We start from the raw sequence: 22,567 nt of genomic DNA, 5'->3' as shown, positions 1-22,567 counted from the left end.
CATCTCGTGGCTTCAACTACCACTCTATTTTCTTGCATGACACGACCTGGATGTTGGATGTCCCACGTGTTGGCAAAAGGAGGAAGAGCCCGACCAAATCTTAGGTTGTGCTCTCAGATTAGACTAGTTGTGCTAACTTAAAAAATTTATTGTGTACTCCCTCCGTTCCAAAATACTTGACTTCCATTTGTGCAAAAATGGATGTACCTATATACTAAAACATGTCGATATACATATGTATTTTGACAAATAGAAGGCATGTATTGTGCAACGGAGGGAGTAGAATGGATGCAAGTTTTTGTATTGGGAAGAAGAGTACATCCATATATTGATAGAGCGCAATTTAGTAGATGTTCTATCACTTTCAGCTGGCATAGAGGCTAGAGATGAGATTAGTGCACTTGTTGATACTCCTACTAGAATAGAGGCTAGACATGAGACTAGATGTGAGCAAGCAACGTCTACTTCTTTACACTTGAAGAAGAAAGAAGCACGCAAGATCGAGCCTCCGCAGATCAACAATGAATTCATCGAGAAGGCACTAATCCAACTTACAAGAGTAGTAAAATGTGTTCTTGTGGTTCTGTTTTCTTTGGTCTTGCTTTTCTAGTCAAAATTATCATTGGAGTTCGTGCAAAACGGAGGTCCATTTGGGGTCGTGCGTTGGAGTTGGCCTTACAAGTGGGACCGCAGTTAAGGAAACCGACTATCGGCAAACCCCCACCTCGCCCGCCGCGCGATGGCTGAAGTTAGAAAAATGACGAGGTTGAAGAGATTGCTCTAGCATGGACTCCAAGAAATAATATGGTGTCAGATGGATGTCGTAGTGGTGGCGTGTGCCGTACTCCTGGACATGAATGCTTGTTCTGGCCCATGCCACCCTACTACTCCTACTACTTACTATATACTACTAGTATCGAGGATTCGAGGTGCTGGTTACGTACAGCGAACACATTAACATATGGCTACAGTAAAAAACACCCGCCCGACGCGCGAAGCATGTGAAGCTAGTACAAATAGTGTACTACTATTGTTGATTGGCCTCATCCGATGCAATGCACGTACAATTATGTATTCATAAAATATATTTTTCCTCATCGCACCACTCACGCAGAGAAGCGACTCGAAAGCCATTCATAAATTTAGTAAGTTTATCACGGGCATATCATTTTATTACATACAACAGGTCATCAACCCACATTGACAATGAGGATACATTATAAATACTAAAGTTTTCACCACACAACAAATAACAAGCAATGAAATGAACTTCAACTCAACCATTCCTTAGTGTTGGAAACGCTTGCTTTGAACCACAAGTGATTCTCTGGGACGGGCCATCCATTGTCGATCTAGAGACCAACGCAGGACCGATCATCCAGGCTGAAGCGGCCTACTATATCAGTACCAGGGTAGGGAACCACCCAAATGTCCGAGGTATAGACACAGTTGCTTCTCATAAATGGTAGTAACGTTGTGTCAACAACAGTTCGATCGCCTTTCACCATCATTGGATAGTTTTGTCCAAGGAAGAGCGAGTTTTCTCCAAGACTATCAATTATGTACCAGGGAGAAGGAGTTGGTGCTAGCACACTAGTATCCATCCCGAATACCATGCAATGGGTGTTGGAATAGGTCCGGAGAGTGCGACCATGGGAGACTACACCTACTTCCTTAGTAGTAACATCATTAGTGGGCTGTATACACACAAGAAGAGGTGATCCATCGGAATTAGTTGCCAGGTGCCACAGAGTATACGGGCACTGCTCGTCCTCATGCTCGTGATCATCACCATCGTCATCTCCTCCTTGGTTATAATTTTTTTTCAAGTATAGGTGGTGGAATGTTCACAGGACCTTGGAAACACAAGAAGAATGTTAATTAGTAAAGGGAAACTTGCTAACCCACATGCATGTGTATGAAACAATTATAATTACAATGGAAGACAAACGTACCGAAATCATAAGGATTCCATGCAAAAACAGTGCCACGAGTGGTGGCAGCAAACACAAGGCCCTCGTATTGAATTGCATCATAGTACTCATCCGTGTACAGAAACTGATTTTTGAGCAATATCCATCTAGTCAAACCAAGAAGGACAGCAACAAGCTTGTCGAAGATAGCAACAACTTCATAGTTGTTGTAATTCCAAGAGCGGTTGGGAACTCGACAAATTGCTATCTTCCATAGAAGACAGTCACCGTGATCGTATTTGAACGTGCGTACAATACCTGGTGTGCTCAACCTCTGGGCAGTATGCTGAGATTTTTGGAAGTGGAACCCGGTCACGAGTGTACACATTCACAAGTTCCCACTCGCAATTGGACCCAATGTAAACAACCCAATCTCCATTTGCGCCTGCCCAAGCATTGCCCTCAAGCTATGGCATCTTAACATCATATGTATCATTATCAAGCGGCATCAACTTGCACAGGGCGAGGCCTCCGTCATGCCGGCGCCAGTCATCAGGGTCACGGCGAAGAAGATAGGGGAGATCAAACCGCTCCTTGACTCTTGGGTTCCTTGTAATGATGTTATTAGTTGAGTCGACAATGGGCTTGAACGAACCTGCCATGCTAGCCGAGGTGATGATGTCGCACCAATCAATGAGTTCCTCCACCACGTCATCTTTAAGATCGAGGCAAGAATAAAGGGGTCGTTTCCGGCATGTTCCCTCCATGGAGAAGATGATCGAACAATGGCAGAAGAAAGGGTGAAGGGCTGAAGGAAAATGGAGGAGGGAGAGGAAGAGCATGTGACAGCAGTTCCAAATCGAGAGGGAAAGGCGAAGAGTCGGTGGACGGTTGCCAGTTTGCCACGGTTCACGAAGAGGCGCCCCGGCCTACACGTCCATTTGGAAATACTACTACTTGCCGTCGTCTCACTGATATGTTGGAACAGGACCACTTGTCAACGAAACATGGTGTCTAATTTCTCGTGCAAAATGCGATCTGGCCGCGTTGGCCCGAGGTGTCGCATTAGTTATCGACCTTTATTTTTTTAATGGCGTGTCGTTCAGTTTTGAAGCACGACTAACTGGTACTGTACACAGAGAAAATATAAACTACTCGGCCACTACTCCACCTCCAGTACTAGTAGTATAAAAAAGATATATAGGCTGGAGCTTCAGCACTTTCTTGCTAAGGGCTGCCCACTTGCTTCTCACACTACCACCCTCTCTCCAGATCTAAAAAAGACGGCCCCTCTCTCCCTCCTCACTGGTGGTCACAGATCCGCCGGGGAAGAAAAGGACGTGCAGCGTTGACGCACTCGTTATCGGGGAGCGAGGTCACACACTGACGAAAAGGTCGTCCTCTCAGACCTAGCGCCAGCGCGGGATGGCCTCCGTCCCCAAGCTCGCTGTCGTAGTGTGTGCGGAGGACGACGACCACGAGCGAGGCCACTTCCTGCCGACCCTCAGGTATGCTACCTCTTTTCGAACCATACCCTTGTTCTATTGCCCCATCTGCCATCTCGTTGCATGTGGATCTTTTTCCACTCCACCATCTTCCCAATTTGCTATCCTCTCCTCTGCTGGCCACGCAGACGAAAACCATAATTTGCACATTTAAAGGAAACCCTACTTCATGCAGACTAATCCATGTCTCGGTTGAATAAGGAAAGGAAGGGAGACTGTACTGTCCAAGAGAGTAGGCATCGAACCCGCATCTAGGTTGAAAAGGGGGAAATCAGTAGCTAAGGAACGAGTCTCGTGTCTCTTGGTTGAAGAAGGGTATAAAGGCATGACAATGCAATAGAGAATGACCAGATCAATCGGTTTGTTGTCCTGACATAGGAAAAAGGTGGCTAAAGAGAACAAAAATGGGACGTAATCCACATATGCTGCCTGGATATTTGTTGCTCTGGGCAACCAGACCTCCCTCACCACTCTGTGTCCGTGGAGGTACATCGTACTGGTGCGCCCACTGTCCGAATGGGCCTCCCATGCTCTTGTTGCCACTTTTTTTTGCTGTTAGTATAACGCCAGCAGTCAAGTCAAGCAATGGTACTGCTAAAGTGATGCCACATTTAACTAATGCCACTCTCAGTCTAATGCCACCGATAAATTTAAGCAATGCCATTTAATGTCACTGGATTATTTCAGGGTTAGCTGTTGATTGTGGATGTATTAAAGATTTTTCAGCTAAGGCATTCTAATGTTGTTGCACAACCAGTATAACAACGATGAAACTTGTTACTACCTTCAGATTTTTGCACTATTAATGCTTATAGATTACATACCTCACTTTCATGAGATGAGTTAATTTTTTTGTACAGTGTCACCAAAATGCCAAGGCGCTGATGTCATTTTATTTTGGTTAAGTTGCATAGAAAATAATGAAGACAAGAGGAAAGGTCAAGAGTGGGCACCTCCTCCTCTGGCTGTTCTCTTGATTCGTTCGATCAAGTTTTTAAGTTTGATCGATTATCAAGATTGGGATAGCAATTTTTAAGGTCCCCCCGAGTTCGAAATGATATTTACCTTGGAGGTACATGGTTTGCAATTTTTTATACTGTCATTAGTTAATAATGCTAGTTACCTTCAGACTTTTGTATTTGGTTTACTGCTCATGCACAACTAGTATACCAATGCTGAAACTTGTTACCTTTACATTTTGTATTGTTAATTCTTATAGAAACCTTCCAGTGCTAGAGTTTATTGAAATCTGTTCAGTAAAACCATTGTACTGTACCCTGTAATAAACTAACTACTCTACTATTGCACTAGCCACTGGATTAGTGTATATTTGTAGTATTCGAATGGTGTTGCATGAGCGTATGGACATAAATAAAGTGTGGCAAGCTTCCCAGATATGTGCTCAAGAAAATTACTACCTATTTTTCTAAATACTAGACATTTGGGTACTTTAAATTGAACCGCGAAAATGTCTTATATTAAGGAACAGAGGGTGTAGAGTTCACTCAAATTATCCCGGTAAAGCTAGTCACACCTTTGTTAAAATTAATGTTCATTATGTTATCGGAGGAGGTATGCATGTTTGTCTCTAATGCCTGTCGACTACATATCTGACATCATGATGTAATGTTAAGTCATTTCCTTTTGTACAGTGTCACTGAATTGTCAAGGCGGTGATGGCATTTTATTTTAGTAGAACTGCACAAAATTTGCTTAAAAGAAGAGGAAAGGTCAGGAACGGCTCAGTTTTTCAGAAAAAACTATGTATGCCTTCCTGACATCAGCCGCTGTTGCTTTATTTATTCCTTCAAACAGGTGGTTAGAAACAGTCTTGCTACCTTTTCCCATTAAGAAATTGGAATGCTTATATTTGTGAGTCTATGCTTCAACTAGTGCCACTTTTATAGTAATCACACTTTCAATATCTATGCAAACAGGGATGCTTTTATATTTAGTGGAACTGCACAAAAAGTCCAACTGGTTCAACATTAGGAGCATGTTTTTTTCCAAACCTTTATATCCAATTGGTGGCACTATGAGCTGTTCATTACGAAGGTACATGGTTTGCTACTATCTTGCTACTCTTTTTGTACTGTCATTAGATAGTAATACTAGTGGTTTGCATGTGAATTTATTGGCAGGGTGGACCTACATTGGAGGTGCAGGACATGGTTCAATGAATGGATGCTCAATTTTGGTTGTATCGATTTCACCTCTTCAATCACTACGAACATGGATATCCTTGGTCTGATGAAGAATAGGCGCTATATTTCTGCTCTGAACCAGCAAATCAATTCAATATGAAATTGTCCAGAGCAAAACATAACTGTATCAGATTGTCCAGTGCAGAACATGACAGATGCTAAGCGGAAGAGACATGTTTAAACCAAAAATACATGCTGTGGTATATGTTTACTAGCTGCTTGATATTTGTGCAGACAGAGATGTTTGCCCGTTGCTATTTGGCAAACAAACAAAGTGTCCGCAATTTCGGCTGAATTGCACAAGAGAATAGTATAGTCACTCCATGCAGTGCCATTTGAAAATAGACACAGAAAGATTGGATAGTCACTTCATGGACTATAGAAAAGTAGTACTGTACTATTTATTGGCCAACACTAGGTGCTTCATTGCTTTGGTCTGATTATACAATTGGCATCATTTTGCCTAAGTTAAAGTTTGTATTCCGAAAATAGTCTCGTGGTGTGATCAAGAGAAGACCAAATCATATTGCAGTGGATGTTCCTCCATCATGTGTGGTTCATTCTCATGGTTGCAGCTGTTGGTGAAATCACTTACGTTTGCAAGAGGAATTGTAGACTTCACAAACAAATTTGTCTTTTAGTCTGTACTGAATGTTGGCCAAGAGAAGCATCCATGTTAGTAGGAAGAATAGATGTTTTTTCTAGATCTTTGCTTTTGGAGCTACATATTTGTATATGATCTGTGAATCATTGAGATGCATTAACATGTTGATCTTATGTATGGGAATCGTACTAGTTAGTTTTACTTGCGACGCAAGATCCGAAGTGGCTGGTCTTTGCTTTTGGAGCTACATATTGTATATGATCTGTGAATCATTGAGATGCATTAACAGTTTCTTATTTCTGTTCACTCAGTGTTTACAAGTTACTAATCGATCACTATCTAGCCTACAAATGCGCTCCTGGCAGTTTTATTTGCGATGCAAGATGCGAAGTGGCAGTTTTTTGAATAAAAATGCCTACCTCTGAAGAAACTGACAAGTCACACTATCGATCCTACACGGATAAAAATGCATACCTCTGAAGAAACTGACAAGCTACACTATCGATCCTACACGGATAAATAGCGGATCAGGCACGCACTACCTCCTTTCCGGTTTGCAGGGCTCAATTCAAGAAACGACCTACTCGATCCTACACGAATAAATAGAGTATCACGCACGTACTAGTACCTCCTTTCCAGTTTGCAGGGCTTAATTCAAACCTCTCACCAACCAAGGTACTCCCTTCGTCCGGGTTTATTAGTCCCGTGAGCAAAGCAGCAAGACCAAGGCATGGCAATAATTAACGGCATGCAGAAGTTTAAGCCTAATTAATTCCAGCGATTTAAGTGGCTGCATGCATGCCCTCGGCTGCGACTCGTTGCATGTTGCTCCGCATACTGGCTGCGAGCGATTCTGAGTGCCTGCATGCAGCCGGTCGTAATTAAGGCAGCTAACTGATGCGAAAAAAGATGCGCTTTAATTGTTGTGGGCTTTTTAAATCCGTGGAATCATTATTGACAAGGAGGGAGATGATTCGAGTGCACTCGTTTGACCGCCATGCCCGCGTGCAAACCAAACGGGACGGGACGGCACAGTTATAATTTCAGTTTCTCTAGGTTTCCACGGCAAGCTGGTGCGCTAAGCCATTATGCATTGAATTCCGATGACCGTCGCCCTACCTTCTGCCTATAAGTACTGTTTCCCGGCCTTCTCCAGTGGCACCGTGACCCAACTCGCCATATCCTCATAAGCCCCCACTGGCCCGAAATCACTCACCACGTCCGCCATGCCCCCGCCCGTCCGCGGTAGGCGACGCCGGAGGCGGTCACCGCCGGAACTGGTGTTCGGTTTTTCACCGGAAGGCAGACGGAGGGAGGAGGCATTCTATCTGTCTTTAGATGGCAATGCGGAGATCGAGGAGTTGTTGGAGCGCGACCGCATGGTGGAGGATCAGGAGTTGTTGGAGCGCGACCGCCTGGCGGAGGAGCAGCGTATCGCCGATTTGCACCGCCAGCGGGACATGGAGCAGCAGCGCACCGATGCTCTGAGTCGCGAGCAGAGAGCCTGCAACTGGGCCGACTACGTGGAGGCCGGCGCCCGACAAATAGCCCTGGAGGCTGTCGGGCACGCACGCGTTCGCGACACCAATTTTTACTACCAGCTCGTCAAGTGGGTTTCCCGCTTGGAAGCCGAAGCTTCGGTGGACCATGCCGGCATGGAAAAGGCCAACGCGCGCGAGCAACGCGCCCTATCGCACCTCTTGCAAGTCCGAGGCGAGGCGCAGGACACCGGTGCCAGCGTTTAGCGTGTACCACATATGGCGGCCGGCATCGTCTAGTTAGCTAAGAGTAAGTTAGTACTTGTATGCTACTAGAGTATTAGTGGGAGTAGATAGTTAACTTCGCTATGATGGTTGTCAACGTGGAAGTTCAGTACTCTATATGTGGATCAGACATGTTACTTTGCTCTGAATGTTGAACTTTCCGTTTGAACGTATGGAATGGGCTGTTATTTTTTTAAATGGGTTGTTTTTGTCCTCCACGGGTTTAGAGGCTGACTTGTGGGCCTAGCAAGTTGACGCGTACACAATCAGGAGATGATTGTACGTGGAGAGGATGACAGCAGGGACCCGCCAAGGTCATGGCAGTACGCAAGCAAGTGCCTCCTTATTTCAAGCCAATAAAAAAATGGCTCCTCCTAGTGGATTTCTGACATCTGGGTCCCATGCCATTATCAACGTAGTCAATAAACGACAGAATTGCACAACGAGTGGCTGACACTAGGGACCCAGCAGCTCGTCCAGTTATTTTTGTTTTGGGTTAATTTGATAAATGCCACTCCAAATCTGGTGTATCCAAGAAATGCCACTGCAATTTCCAAACTTTGAAAAATGCCATTTCAAGTGGCATTTTTCGAAGTCTGGAGTGGCGTTTTTCAAAGTTTGGAAACTGCAGTGGCGTTTTTCAAAGTTTGCAAAAATTGCAGTGGCATTTTTCAAAGTTTGGAAATTGCAGTGGCATTTTTATGAATTGCCATAATTGGAGTGGAATTTATCTAATTTTTTTGAGACGGAAGCAGGGTGTGAACTGAGCTGTGCGGGACACTTTGGCCTGTCTAGACAGCCTTTTCTTTTATGTTTACCACAGACCAGCTGAGTAGTTTTTTTGTTTCTAAAAATGGCTAGCCTAGTTTTTTTGTGATTTGTCAAGTAAGTCGCTTTATCAGGCCTGTTGGGCTGCAAATCTTTCAAGACAAGGAGAGCTTCATTCGACTGGCCGAGAAAATGGCCTATCAGTAATGAGAAATGGGCTGTACATTTTTAAAACACATCAAACCGGCAATTAGTTTCAAATATCTTTTTTTCATTTCAAGATTTTAAATTGCATTGATTTTTATGTGTGGACAATTTATTGGATTTTATATTGATATACATTTATTTTTAAAATCAGTCTGAATGTGATTCGAAATTTCAGGATTAAAAACAGTTCAGACCGCACCGACATATGCAAAAATTTCGTATGATTTTTTAACCGTGGCCACAATATGGGCTGTAATGCTAACAAAAAGAATATGGGCTCCAAAAAAACCCGTAAGAATTCGCAAATGGGCTGTAAATTATTTGAAATAATGGCAGACGGCATATATGATGTTTTCCATAGATTAGAGGCTTTCCACAGATGGCCTGTATACTGTTGGATGTCCATCCAACAGCCGTCGTGCTTCTTCAATCTCTGCTCTTCCTGCTCCAGCCGCTCAAACAAGCGCCGGTGGGACTGCCTGCTCCCTCCTCCCCGCGGTCGGCTGTGCTGCCGCGCAGGCCTCACCGCCCCACCGTACTCCCATCGCTGGCCTAGCCATCCCTCTACTCACCAACAGTCCCACACCTGCTGTTATTATCCGGCGATGGCAGACGAACCAGTAAACCCTCGTACAATCGTACTCCCCTCCGCGTGGGAAACAACTGCAGAGTCTTCTCTGCCTCCGTGTCGTTCCCTTCCTAGGCCTCGCCGTCGTCCACCGCCGTGGTGCTCTCGGCGTGGCGTGGTCAACATGGTCAACGACCGACATGCATCTGAAGTGGACTGTACGTGGAGAGGCTGACAGCTGGGTCCACGGCCGCACGCAAGGAAATGCCTCCTTATTACGCGCAAAATAATGATTCCTCCACCTGACATCTGGGACCCACTGAAAGGGCCTCTGTATTTCGCGAAAAAAACGTTACCGTCGCTGACAGCTCGGACCCACCACCTATATCTTCGCACACAAGGAAGTGCCTCCTTATTATGCACAGAAAAATGAATACTCCCCCTACTAGCTGGGACCCAGTATAGTGGGCCTAGTAAGTTGACGGGGACGAAGGGCTTTGTCAACATAGTCAATATGCATGATTCTATCTCGACTGACCGTACGATGTCCATCCAACGGCCGTAGTGCTTCTTCAACCTCTGGTCTTGTTGCTCCAGCCGCCCAAAGCAGCACTGGTCATGCCGCCTGCTCCTGCCTCCCGTGGCCGGCTGTGATGCCGCGAAGGCCTCACCGCCCCCATACTACTCCCACCGCTGGCCAGGCCATCCCTCCACTCCACTCACCCACACCCCCTGTTATTCTGTGGCGACGGCAGCGCAGCCGAACCAGTGAACCCTTGTACTCCTCTCCGCGTGGGCATCCACTGCCGCGTCTTCCCCGGCTCCACGTCATCCCCTTCCTAGGCCTCGCCATCGTCCACCGCCGTGGTGCTCTCGGTGCGGCATGGTCAATGTGGTCAACGACCGAATTCCATCGGAAGAATACTGTACGTGGAGAGGCTGACAGCTGGGTCCACGGTAGCCGCAAGGAAGTGACTCCTTATTACGTGGAAAATAACTATTCCTCCACCTAACAGCAGGGACCCACTGGACGGGCCACCAGTATTTCATGAAAAAAACTTTTGCCCTGACTGCTGGGACCCACCCGACGGGCCACCGTATTTCGTGAAAGAAACGTTCCCCCTCCTGTCAGCTCGGACCCACCAGAAGTGCCTCCTTATTACGCACAAAAAAATGAATACCCCCTGCTAGCTGGGACCCACCTTGGTGGGAGGCTAACTTGTGGGCCTACTAAGTTGACCGGGACGGAGGGCTTTGTCAACTTAGTCAATATAAATGATTCTAACTCAAGTGGTCATACGATGTCCATCCAACGGCCGTAATGCTTCTTCAACCTCTGGTCTTCTTGCTCCAGCCGCCCAAAGCAGCGCCGGTCGTGCCGCATGCTCCTGCCTCCCGTGGCCGGATGTGCTACCGCGGAGGCCTCACCGCCCCCTACTATTCCCACCGCTGGTCAGGCCCTGCGGCGACGGCAGCCTCACACCGCAGCCGAACCAGTGAACCCTCGTACTCCTCTCTGCGCGGGCTTCCACTGCCGCGTCTTCCCCGGTTCCCCATCGTCCCCTTCCTAGGCCTCGCCATCGTCCACCGCCCTGGTGCTCTCGGCGCGGCGTGGTCAACATGGTCAACGAACGACTTCGATCGGACGTGGACTGTACGTGGAGAGGCTGACAGCTGGGTCCACGGCCGCACGCAAGGAAATGCCTCCTTATTACGCGCAAAATAATGATTCCTCCACCTGACATCTGGGACCCACTGAAAGGGCCTCTGTATTTCGCGAAAAAAACATTACCGTCGCTGACAGCTCGGACCCACCACCTATATCTTCGCACGCAAGGAAGTGCCTCCTTATTATGCATAGAAAAATGAATACCTCCCCTACTAGCTGGGACCCAGTATAGTGGGCCTAGTAAGTTGACGCGGACGAAGGGCTTTGTCAACTTAGTCAATATGCACGATTCTATCTCGACTGACCGTACGATGTCCATCCAACGACCGTAGTGCTTATTCAACCTCTGGTCTTGTTGCTCCAGCCGCCCAAAGCAGCACTGGTCATGCCGCCTGCTCCTGCCTCCCGTGGCCGGCTGTGATGCCGCGGAGGCCTCACCGCCCCCATACTACTCCCACCGCTGGCCAGGCCATCCCTCCACTCCACTCACCCACACCCCCTGTTATTCTGCGGCGACGGCAGCGCAGCCGAACCAGTGAACCCTTGCACTCCTCTCCGCGTGGGCATCCACTGCCGCGTCTTCCCCGGCTCCACGTCGTCCCCTTCCTAGGCCTCGCCATCGTCCACCGCCGTGGTGCTCTCGGTGCGGCATGGTCAATGTGGTCAACGACCGAATTCCATCGGAAGAATACTGTACATGGAGAGGCTGACAGTTGGGTCCACGGTAGCCGCAAGGAAGTGACTCCTTATTACGCGGAAAATAATTATTCCTCCACCTAACAGCAGGGACCCACCGGACGGGCCACCAGTATTTCATGAAAACAACATTTGCCCTGACTGCTGGGACCCACCCGACGGGCCACCGTATTTCGTGAAAGAAACGTTCCCCCTCCTGTCAGCTCGGACCCACCAGAAGTGCCTCCTTAGTACGCACAAAAAAAATGAATACCCCCTGCTAGCTGGGACCCACCTTGGTGGGAGGCTAACTTGTGGGCCTACTAAGTTGACCGGGACAGAGGGCTTTGTCAACTTAGTCAATATAAACGATTCTAACTCAAGTGGTCGTACGATGTCCATCCAACGGCCGTAATGCTTCTTCAACCTCTGGTCTTCTTGCTCCAGCCGCCCAAAGCAGCGCCGGTCGTGCCGCATGCTCCTGCCTCCCGTGGCCGGATGTGCTACCGCGGAGGCCTCACCGCCCCCTACTATTCCCACCGCTGGCCAGGCCCTGCGGCGACGGCAGCCTCACACCGCAGCCGAACCAGTGAACCCTCGTATTCCTCTCTGCGCGGGCTTCCACTACCGCGTCTTCCCCGGCTCCCCGTCATCCCCTTCCTAGGCCTCGCCATCGTCCACCGCCCTGGTGCTCTCGGCGCGGCGTGGTCAACATGGTCAACGAACGACTTCGATCGGACGTGGACTGTACGTGGAGAGGCTGACAGCTGGGTCCACGGCCGCGGCAAGGAAGTGCCTCCTTATTACACGGAAAATAATGACTCCTCCACCTAACAGTTGGGACCCACCGGACGGGCCACTGTATTTCACGAAAAAAACGTTTCCCTCTAACTGCTGGGACCCACAAGCTACATCTTCGCACGCAAAGAAGTGCGTCCGGGCAAAAAAAACAATTCGCCCCCCTGACTATTGGGACCCACCAGCAACATCTTCGCACACAAGGAAGTGCGTCTGGGCCAAAAAAACGATTCGCCCCCGTGACTGCTGGGACCCACCAGCTACATCTTTGCATGCAAGGTAGTGCGTCCGGGCAAAAAATAAAAAATCGATTGGCCCCCCTGACTGCTGGGACCCACCATCTACGTATTCGCACGCAAGGAAGTGCCTGACAGTCGGTACCCACCTGGTCGAAGCATACGTAGCATTTTCATTCTGGTCGCGAATGTGTACATACATAAATACTGGTGGATGTAGAGGCGCGCACGTGTCGTAGTAGAGGCGCGCACATAGCATGTACACGTACGTACAGCGGCCAGGGTGCAATAAAGAAAATACGGCCATGTATGTGTACAAACTGGCGGGGTCTCAAACGCCTACTCACGCATACGTACGCTGAGGGCTCGTGTACATGGCTGGTTCGAAACGGAGAAACAACATCATCGTCGTGTTCATGGGGAGGCAAGGGAATGCGTCGTGTTCATGCGGAGGCAACGGAATGGGTCGTGTTCATTGGGAGGCAACGGAACGCGTGGGAGCCAACCGGCTGGGTCGGAATGGAATGCGTGGTCGTGTTCATCGGGAGGGCTTGGACGGAACATGCGATGGAAACGAGGCCTGGCGTACCACAGAACGGAGGAAACAGCCTTGTGTTCGACCGGCCACGTTCAAAACGGGACCCTGTTCATCGGGAGGGGTGTGGCGTACCGCACAACACTGGAAACGGACCTCCTACAGTCTAAACGGGGGTCCTGTTGATCGGGAGGGGTTAGCGTACCGTAAAATGGAGGAAACAGACCTCCTACGGTCGAAACGGGGGTCATGTTGATCGGGAGGGGTGTGGCGTACCGCAAAATGGAGGAAATGGACCTCCTACGGTCGAAACGGGGTTCCTGTTGATCGGGAGGGGTGTGGCATACCGCAAAACGGACGAAACGAATTTGTGTTGGAGCGCTACGGTTGAAATGGGGGTCTTGTTCATCGGGAGGGGTGTGGCGTACCGCAAAACGGGACTCCACGGGATACTGTTCATCTCCACCGTCGACCTCCTCCAGCCTCCACGGGCTACCGTCGACCTCCTCCAGCCTCCACGGGCTCCTGTTCATCCAGCCTCCACTGCCCGCTACTCCATCGGCTACTGTTCAACCATCCCTCCACTGTCTACTATTCATCTAGCCCTCGACACCATGGGGTCCTGTTCATCCAGAGGCAACGCCACCGCTTACTGTTCATCCAAACCCCCTCGCAACGCTCACTGTTCATCCAATCGATCGGCTTCAGTCAGCAGAAGTAGCAAAGGAATCGCTCGATCGGGTTCAGTTAACAGCCATCGATCGTTCGCTCGGGTTCAGTAACGCGTAGCCTGCAGTGCAATCGCTCGGGTTCAGTTAGAGCCCAACGCCTCGCTCGTGTTCAGTTAAAGCCAATGACTCGCACACACGCGCGTACGAGTATGAGAGAAACGCGCATTGCTCGGCCCCCGACCTCCCACCATAACCGGGAACTCCCTGAAATTTTCCTCGCCCTTGCTTCTACCATAGTTTTTTCCGTCATGGACGGCCCAAAGAATGTCATGCAGCTGCGTCTCCGGCCCGCCCTGGACGAAAAGCCCATTTTCTGTCATGATTTTTTGTCATAGAAGTAGGAGCCCACCACATCTATGATGATACCGGGTTTTGTCACAATTATCGTCATAGAAGTGTCATATGTATGGCAGAAAAAAATTCGTTTGGCCCAAAATGTCACGGATGTGTCCTTTTTTGTAGTGATCATCTTCAATAGTGAAGAACGAGAGCCTTCCTTCTGCGAGGTAGCGCTTAATCTTCTCAACTTGAGAGTCATACTTCTGCAGTCTCTTGATGCTCTGCACGAGATTTGGCTCGACAACCAGGGTATTTAGGGAACCCTGGGGAATAACACGGAGGTTCATCTTGTGGAACTCCTTAGGAGGGGGAGAGAGTGCACCAGGAGGAACAATATGGAGGTTCAGCTTTTTGAATTCTTCAACAAGTGAGGGCTGAACTTTGTGAACCTCAAGATGCTTGCAATATGACTTGCGGCTCAAAGCATTAGCCATTACATTAGCCTCGCCAAGGGTATAGGAAATACCGAAATCAATGTCTGCTACAGTCTCCATCCATCTCTGCTAAAGGAGGTTCAAATCTGGCTGAGTAAACAGGTACTTTATACTTTTGTGGTCGGTGAAGATCTCACAACGATTACCAAGAAGGTTATGTCACCACTATTTGAGTGCATATATGACAACAACAAGCTCGATGTCATGAACTGGGTATTTCTCTTCGTGAGGGCGCAATTGACGAGAGGCATAAGCAATCACTCTGCACTCTTGCATTAGGACACCGCCTAATCCTTGACATGAAGCGTATCAGTAAATGATGTAGTCCTTCTTAGTATCAGGTGGAGCAAGCAGACCAGTCAGGGGCTTGGCAATCTTGGAGAAGTTCTCGACAAATCAACGGCAATAGCTAGCGAGTCCAACAAAACTTCTGACTTATTTGACATTCTTCGGAGGAGTCCAATCAAGAATATCCTGAACTCGCTCCGGGTTGACGGCTATACCATCCTTGGAGATGACATGCCCAAGATAGGTCACTTTGGGTAGCCAGAATTCTCAATTAGAATACTTGGACTATAGTTGATGTTCTCGAAGCTTTTCTAGAACAAGTAAAAGGTGTTCAGCATGTTCTTCTTTATTCTTCGAATATACCTGGATATCACCCAGATAAACCACGACGAACTTGTCGAGGTATTCCATGAATATATAGTTCATCAATCAGGAGAACTGTCGGCGTTCTGGATACGGGGGTACCCAGACTTGCCTGCCTGCGGCCCACTGTGTGGCTCTATCAACGGCCTAGTATGACCCAGCTTCAGCATCGACAACTCAAGACCCTCGCGAGGGCCAAGCCTCGCGAGGCGGATGATGCCAGGACCTCCAAGGGGGTCGGCCCCCTCAGGCTGGCTCTCGAGGAGCAGGGACTTCTACGCAAGGTGCACCTCTGAAGCTCAGCTGATGTGAGCCATAATGATCAAGGCCAGGCGAGCGCCAGCGTGCAGAGTACCAGTTTCCTCTTTGGTGCAAAGGAGGCAAGCTGCAGGCATGGAGTCCTGCGGAATAAGCCAAAGGTTTCCATTATGGTGCAACAAGACCAAGGATGCCAGGACGGCAGGACGGAGGTCATCGTCGAGACCACCACAGCGTCACAACCAGAGGCTTTTGCAGGCGAAGACCACTTTAGTCGGGATAGGATGTACTTCTTGTCCCCCTTCAAATCTGGCCGTTGTGGGATCCCTTCCCGCCAACATTTGGGAAGATGATCAAGGCCACTATAAATAGGACTTAGCCACCACCATAGAGAGGGAGATCCAAACGGAGCAAAGCCATTCCTCCTTCAGCAGCTCTGTTGAGCTCAAGAACACCTTGCCTCCTGAGGCTGTTCATCCTCGGCCCCCCGAGGAAATCCACCACAAAGCGGGAGTAGGGTATTACACCACAAGGTGGCCCGAACCAGGATAAACTGATGTGTCTCTCTGTCCCTTTGAGCTCGACGCGCTAGGTTGTGAGGATCACGAGTAGGCAGGCTGGGTAGGTTGAGATCTCCGCACGCACCCCAGAGTTCGAACCTATCAAGGGTTTGCGAAACCGGAAATCTGACAAGAACGTTGCTGGAGCATTGGTTAAGCCGAATGACATGACGGTGTACATTTATGAACCATAGCGAGTCACAAATGCAGTCTGGGAATATCCTCTTCACAAACCCGAATCTGGTGGTAACCCAACCTCAAATCAAGTTTAGAGAATACTGAGGAACCAGCATGTTGATCATACAGATCGTTGATTCTAGGAAGCGAATACTTGGTCTGAGTTGTTTCCTGGTTGATAGGTCGATAATCTTGGACCAAACGATTCGTACCATCCTTCTTCTTGACAAAGAGAGAAGGTGCTCCCCAAGTAGATGAACTAGGACGAATGAAACCCTTGCCATTGTCAATTTCCTCCTTAAGCTCAACGAGTTCATGTGGCGGCATCTTGTATGGCCGCTTGGCAATAGGAGTAGTGCCCAACTTCAAGTGATGAATTCAATAGCTCAAGTAGGTGGTATTCCTGGAAGTTCTTCTGGATAGACATCTTTGAAATCATGAACGACTGGAATGTTCTCTATTCCTTCAAGAGGTGAGGCATTCAATGCACTCAGAACATATATCTGATTCTCGGCATCCTGGTTCACCTGAGCTGAGTAGTTGATCAACTGGCCTGTAGGATGTGTAAGTTGGACTTTCTTAGCGGCACAATCGAGGAAAGCATTATGTTATTTCAGCCAAGCCATACCGAGAATAACATTTATGGTAGAAACCTTGAGGGCCATGAGTGAAGCATTGAACACTAATCCTCCAATTACAGTGTGGTTCTTGTGGGCAACCATCGAGGTATCCCACCTGGATCCTGGAGAGCTAACCACCAGTGAAGGGTAGATTTTTCAAATGGTAAGTCTTGCTCGCGTGCAAACTTCTCAGATATGAAGGAACACGACGCTCCTGAATCAAAAAGAGTAGACACTGGCACTGAATTAACAAGGAGGATTCCCATCACGACAGTTGGTTCCTTCTGAGCCTTATCAACATCGACGTGGTTGGCCTAGCCAAGTGCAACAATGGGCGGTTGGGTATTACCGTTTCTGGGACGATAGCTTCGACGACTCTTCTTAAGACCCATAGTAGAGCGCGATGCATTTTTAGGTTGATCCTGGTGATAGTTGAGAGCCAGGTGTCCTGGTTGTCCACACTTGTGGCAAAATCCATCATTATGGGGAGGATCTTCAACATTGGACTATCCACCCTAAATCTTTAGCTATTGGCGAAGGCAGATGAGGTGCAACATAAGACGGCCTTGGTGTTGGAGTAGGTCGGTGATGAACATTGTGTGGGATACAAACTCGACGTTTCTGAGCAGGTTGACTCGAGAATGGGTCAACATTGTGAGTACGCTTGAGCGACTTCGGTTACTCGGTTAGAACAGTTTCAGCTCAGAAAGCTTGGCTGACAAACATCATAAAGTCTTCACAATCATGAGCAACAAGTGCAAGCTTTATATTGGGACGCAGTCCTTCATAAAATTTCTCCTGCTTGCGAGCGTCAGTGCAGACGTCATTCGCATCATAGTGGGATAATTCAAGGAATTTCCTCTGATATACATCCACATTCATTGTGCCCTATGAGAGTTTGCGGAACTCCTTGTTCTGGTCCATCAGACCTTGAGGTATGTGTCGTGCACGGAAGGCTAACTGAAATTATTGCCAAGTGGTTACATTCTCTGCAGGCAACATACCCTTGTGGCTTTCCCACCATTGAGCAGCTGAACCCTTCAAGTGGAATTTCACAAAGGTGTTGTTACTGGCAGGGGCAACATTAGCTGACTCCATCTCAAACAGGATGTCACGAAGCCAATCATCAGCATCCATAGGATTGGAGGAATTGCAAAAAATTGATGGTTGAGGTGCACGAATTCTTGCAATGTTATTGGTGCAGGTTGTTGATGAGCATTCTGGTTTGGAAACTGAGCCATTACTCTAGTCATAAATTGACGATTCAGCTCAAACTGTTGCATCATTGCGGCAATATAGGGTGGAGGTGGAGGATCGTCATACATCCTACTAAAAACACCGGGTGAGCAGATGTATGGAGTCATTCATGATGTAACTTGAACTATGAGCAAATGTGCAGTATGTACAAAGCAGTAGTCATTAAAGACATACAGATACATATACAGAGCCAATTACATGTTGATAGTATGAGTTCGGACAAGAGAATCATCCTAGACATACTAGGCGGCACGCATGCATGTGATGGAGGGATATCACAACGGGACATAGCAAAGGCTACATCAACATCGGAGAAAAACATTAGAGCAAGGGATTTGCAAGTGTTCGGCTAGTCGGCAGGGAAGACGCCGTGTTCGGCTGGTCGGGATCTTTAATGTGGCGCTAGACGGATCCCGCAGGATAGTCGAGGCGCTCCTGCTACGCGTTCGCGGTGCTGAGAAGCTCGGTCATGTGTTGCAGGCCCTCCTGCAGCTCCTCACTCTACAGCTGCTCCAAGCCAACAACAGCTGCCTGTGCGGCGTGTGTGTTCTTGACGGGGTTGTCGTAGACGGGAAGGACCATGCCCAGCATGCGGCCGATGGCGGCGCCATGGGTCCGCACCTCGGCAACTCGGCTGGGCTCGGTCGCAGCCGGCGTAAGGCCGTACGCGGTGTCGCACTCCCGCTGGACGGACTCCAACCAGCGCTGTGTAGCAGCAAGCGTCGCGGCCTCGTCTAGCAAGCGCTTGCGCTCCTTCTCGAGCTGGGCCCGATCCTGGGCGGCATTGGTGGCGTTGATGTTGGTGGTGATGGGGATGCTGAGGTTCTGCAACATGGCGTGCAACAGGTCGGCCATGCTCGCATGCTCCGCTGCGGCCCTGGCGGCAGCGGCCTTCTTCACGGTGCTGGACAAAGTGGAGCCGAAGTCAGTGGTAAGCACCTCCTCCTGGACATAGAGATCTGCCACCTCGATGGAGATGTCGTCACCGAGGGGAACGTGTGAGTCGGTGACATTGATCACCCAGCTAGTGTACTCATCAGGGGCGTGCGGTGTACAAAAGGGAGCGTCGAACGAGGAGCGAAGCCGGCCGGCGCCACGCCAGGCACAGGGACCAAGCCGTGCATGCAGAGCTGACCTAAGTAGCTGAAGGGCCCCATCTGGAACATGTCTTCAGCTTGCACCTCAAGCTGCCCCATGGTGGGCGCCAACTATCATGGTGGGCGCACGACAGATGCCACGGGGTGGCTAAAGAGAGGGATAGGCAAGAGGCAACCGGTGGGCTCCAAAGGCGAGGTTGGTACGAGGCTCAAGACATACCCAGGTTCGGGGCTCTCCGGAGATATAACACCCCTAGTCCCGCCGTGTATGGTTTATATGTGGATGGTACAAGCTTGGTCCATGAGCTGTTTTGGGGAGGAAAGAAGGCATGCCAGTGCATAGGTTGCTCCTTCTCCGTGGGTGTGTGTGTTCTACAAGTTCTGAGCCCTTTGCATGGAGGGGCACCGGGGGGTCTTATAGGCTGCCCGCTGGGTTAGAATGGTAAAGTTACATGGGCGCGGGGTTGGTCATCAATGTCTAGGAGCTGACAGTGGGGGCCGCCGGGGCACCGGGTGTGTCGGGTCAGTCGGATGCGGGTCTTGCCGGGTCCATCGGGTGTGGGTCGTATCGGACCCTCCAGGTGTGGGTACGGATGGTTGTTGGGTACTGTAGGCACGTCGTATTTGTCGTCATGGGACAGTTGCACCGTCTTGCTACAGTGTTGTGCCTCCAGAACGCTGCTCGCCCCATGCGGGGGGCTTGGTCGGCACAGCAGCCCGCCCCCCAGGGCTAGCGTAAAGGGGGGGCGCACTATAGCCATGCTTGCTTGTCGATGAAGGTTGGTCTTGCGAGAACCGGCCAGCATGCACCAGCCAGCTTGGCCGGTTTGCAGGACCTGGCCGGGTTGCGCTAGGAAGCCGGCCAGGGGCAAGCCGAATTGAGGGGCGTTGCCAGCCCTGATGGTTTTGAAAGGGACCTGGGTTCCATTGCTTGCCCAGAGTCCATCCCCCCGACAGTGATCCGAGTAGGCCTCTTGCTTTTTTGCACTAATGACCACGCGGGAATAAGTATGGGCACTCTCATTGTATGTATCAGCTGAAAGCTCTTCGGACATAAGCGATGGAGCGGCACGCGTCGGGTTGGACTGGTTAAGCATGTGCTTGTAAGGAGGCTATGTTTGCTCATCGGCCGCGTACGCAACGTGCAAGAGTGCAAAGAGCAATGGGCCCAAGACCCTTGCGCGCTTAGGATGTAGACTGGCGTGCTGGCCTCTCTGTTGAGCCTAGGTAGGACTGCGGCATGTCGATCAACCGAAGCCGGGTATGATCTGATGGTGTGCCCGGCCAAAGTTAATCGAGCATGTTGGGTAAGTTTGTGCACCCCTGCAGGGAAGTTAATTTATTCGAATAGCCGTGTCCACAGTAACAAACACTCGGAGTTGTATCCCGATCGATACAACTATAACTGGATGCTGAGGCATGAAATGGTTATGATTGCTCCGAGATTACTTTCTCGCAGGGAGTCGAGGAAGGTTCTCTAGGCGTGTTTAATACAACTTACTACTACTTATATTGTGCTAATCTGCACTCTTCTAATGCTGCAAGATGCTTCAAGATGCAGTTTAGGCTAGGCTTTCCCTTCTCTTATGGCATTTATGCACTTTAGTCCAAAGATATAGCCCCATTCCTTTGAAATTGATGCATAATTAGTGTAGATCTGATGTAGGTCTTACAAGTGCTTTGGATGAGTACTCACGGTTGCTTTGCCACTTCTTTCCCCTATACTCTATTGATGCAATCAGATGACAGATCCTAGGAGCCAGATGCTACCACCGATGACTACTACTACCACCCCGAGGGAGCCTACTACTACGTGTAGGCCGTTGACGACTAGGAGTAGTTAGAAGGTTCCCAGGCAGGAGGACTTGCTTTTTCGATCGTTGGTATCATTTGTGCTAGCCTTCTTAAGGCAAACTTGTTTAATTATGTATGTACTCATATATTATTTGTTGGTGTTCTAGGAACGGGGTACCCAGACCTGCCTACCCACGGGCCACGGCGTGGCTCCATCAACGGCCTGGTACGGCCCGGCTTCGACGTTGACAACTCAAGACCCTCGCGAGGGGCTGAGCCTCGCGAGGCGGACGACACCAAGACCTCCAAAGGAGTAGCCTCCTCAAGCTGGCTCCCGAGGAGCGGAGATTTTCATGCAAGGCTCACCTCGCGAGGCTCGGGTGATGTAAGCCATGATGACCAAGGCCAGGCGGGCGCAGCGGGCGTAGTGTACTAGTTTCCTCTTTGGTGCTAAGGAGGAAAGCACAGGCGCGGAATCCCGAGGGATCAGCTAAAGGTTTCCATTCCTGTGCAACAAGACCATGACCGCCAGGATGGCAGGACGGATGTCATCACCGAGCCCACCACAGCGTCATGATCAGAGGCTTTTGCAGGAGAAGACTACATTCGTCAGGATAAGATCTACTAGTTGTCTTCCTTCAAATTTGGCCGTTGTGGGATCCCTTCCCGCCTTCATTTGGGAAGAGGACCAAGGCCACTATAAATAGGACCTAGCCACCACCATAGGAGGGGATCGAATCCATTCCACCCTCACCCTCATCGGCTCACTTGAGCTCAAGAACACACCTCTTGAGGTTGTTCTCCACTATACTAGTTCATCCTCAGCCCCTCGAGGCCAATTGATACGTCTCCAACATATCTATAATTTTTTATTGTTCCATGCTATTATATTATCTGTTTTGGATGTTTAATGGACATTATTATACACTTTTATATTATTTTTGGGACTAACCTATTATTCGGAGGCCCAGCCCAAATTGTTGTTTTTTTGCCTACTTTAGTGTTTCGCAAAAAAGGAATATCAAACGGAGTCCAAACAGAATGAAACCTTCGGAAGTTATTTTTGGAACAAACGCAATCCAGGAGAATTGGAGTGGACGACAAGCAACAAACGAGGCGGCCACGAGGTAGGAGGCGTGCCTAGGGAGGTAGGCGCGCCCCCCACCCTCGTGGGCCCCTCATGGCTCCCATGACCGACTTCCTT

Source organism: Triticum dicoccoides, chromosome 1B (assembly GCF_002162155.2).
Source record: "Triticum dicoccoides isolate Atlit2015 ecotype Zavitan chromosome 1B, WEW_v2.0, whole genome shotgun sequence".
NCBI lineage: Eukaryota > Viridiplantae > Streptophyta > Magnoliopsida > Poales > Poaceae > Triticum > Triticum dicoccoides.
Note: the sequence above shows the minus strand (reverse complement) of the source record.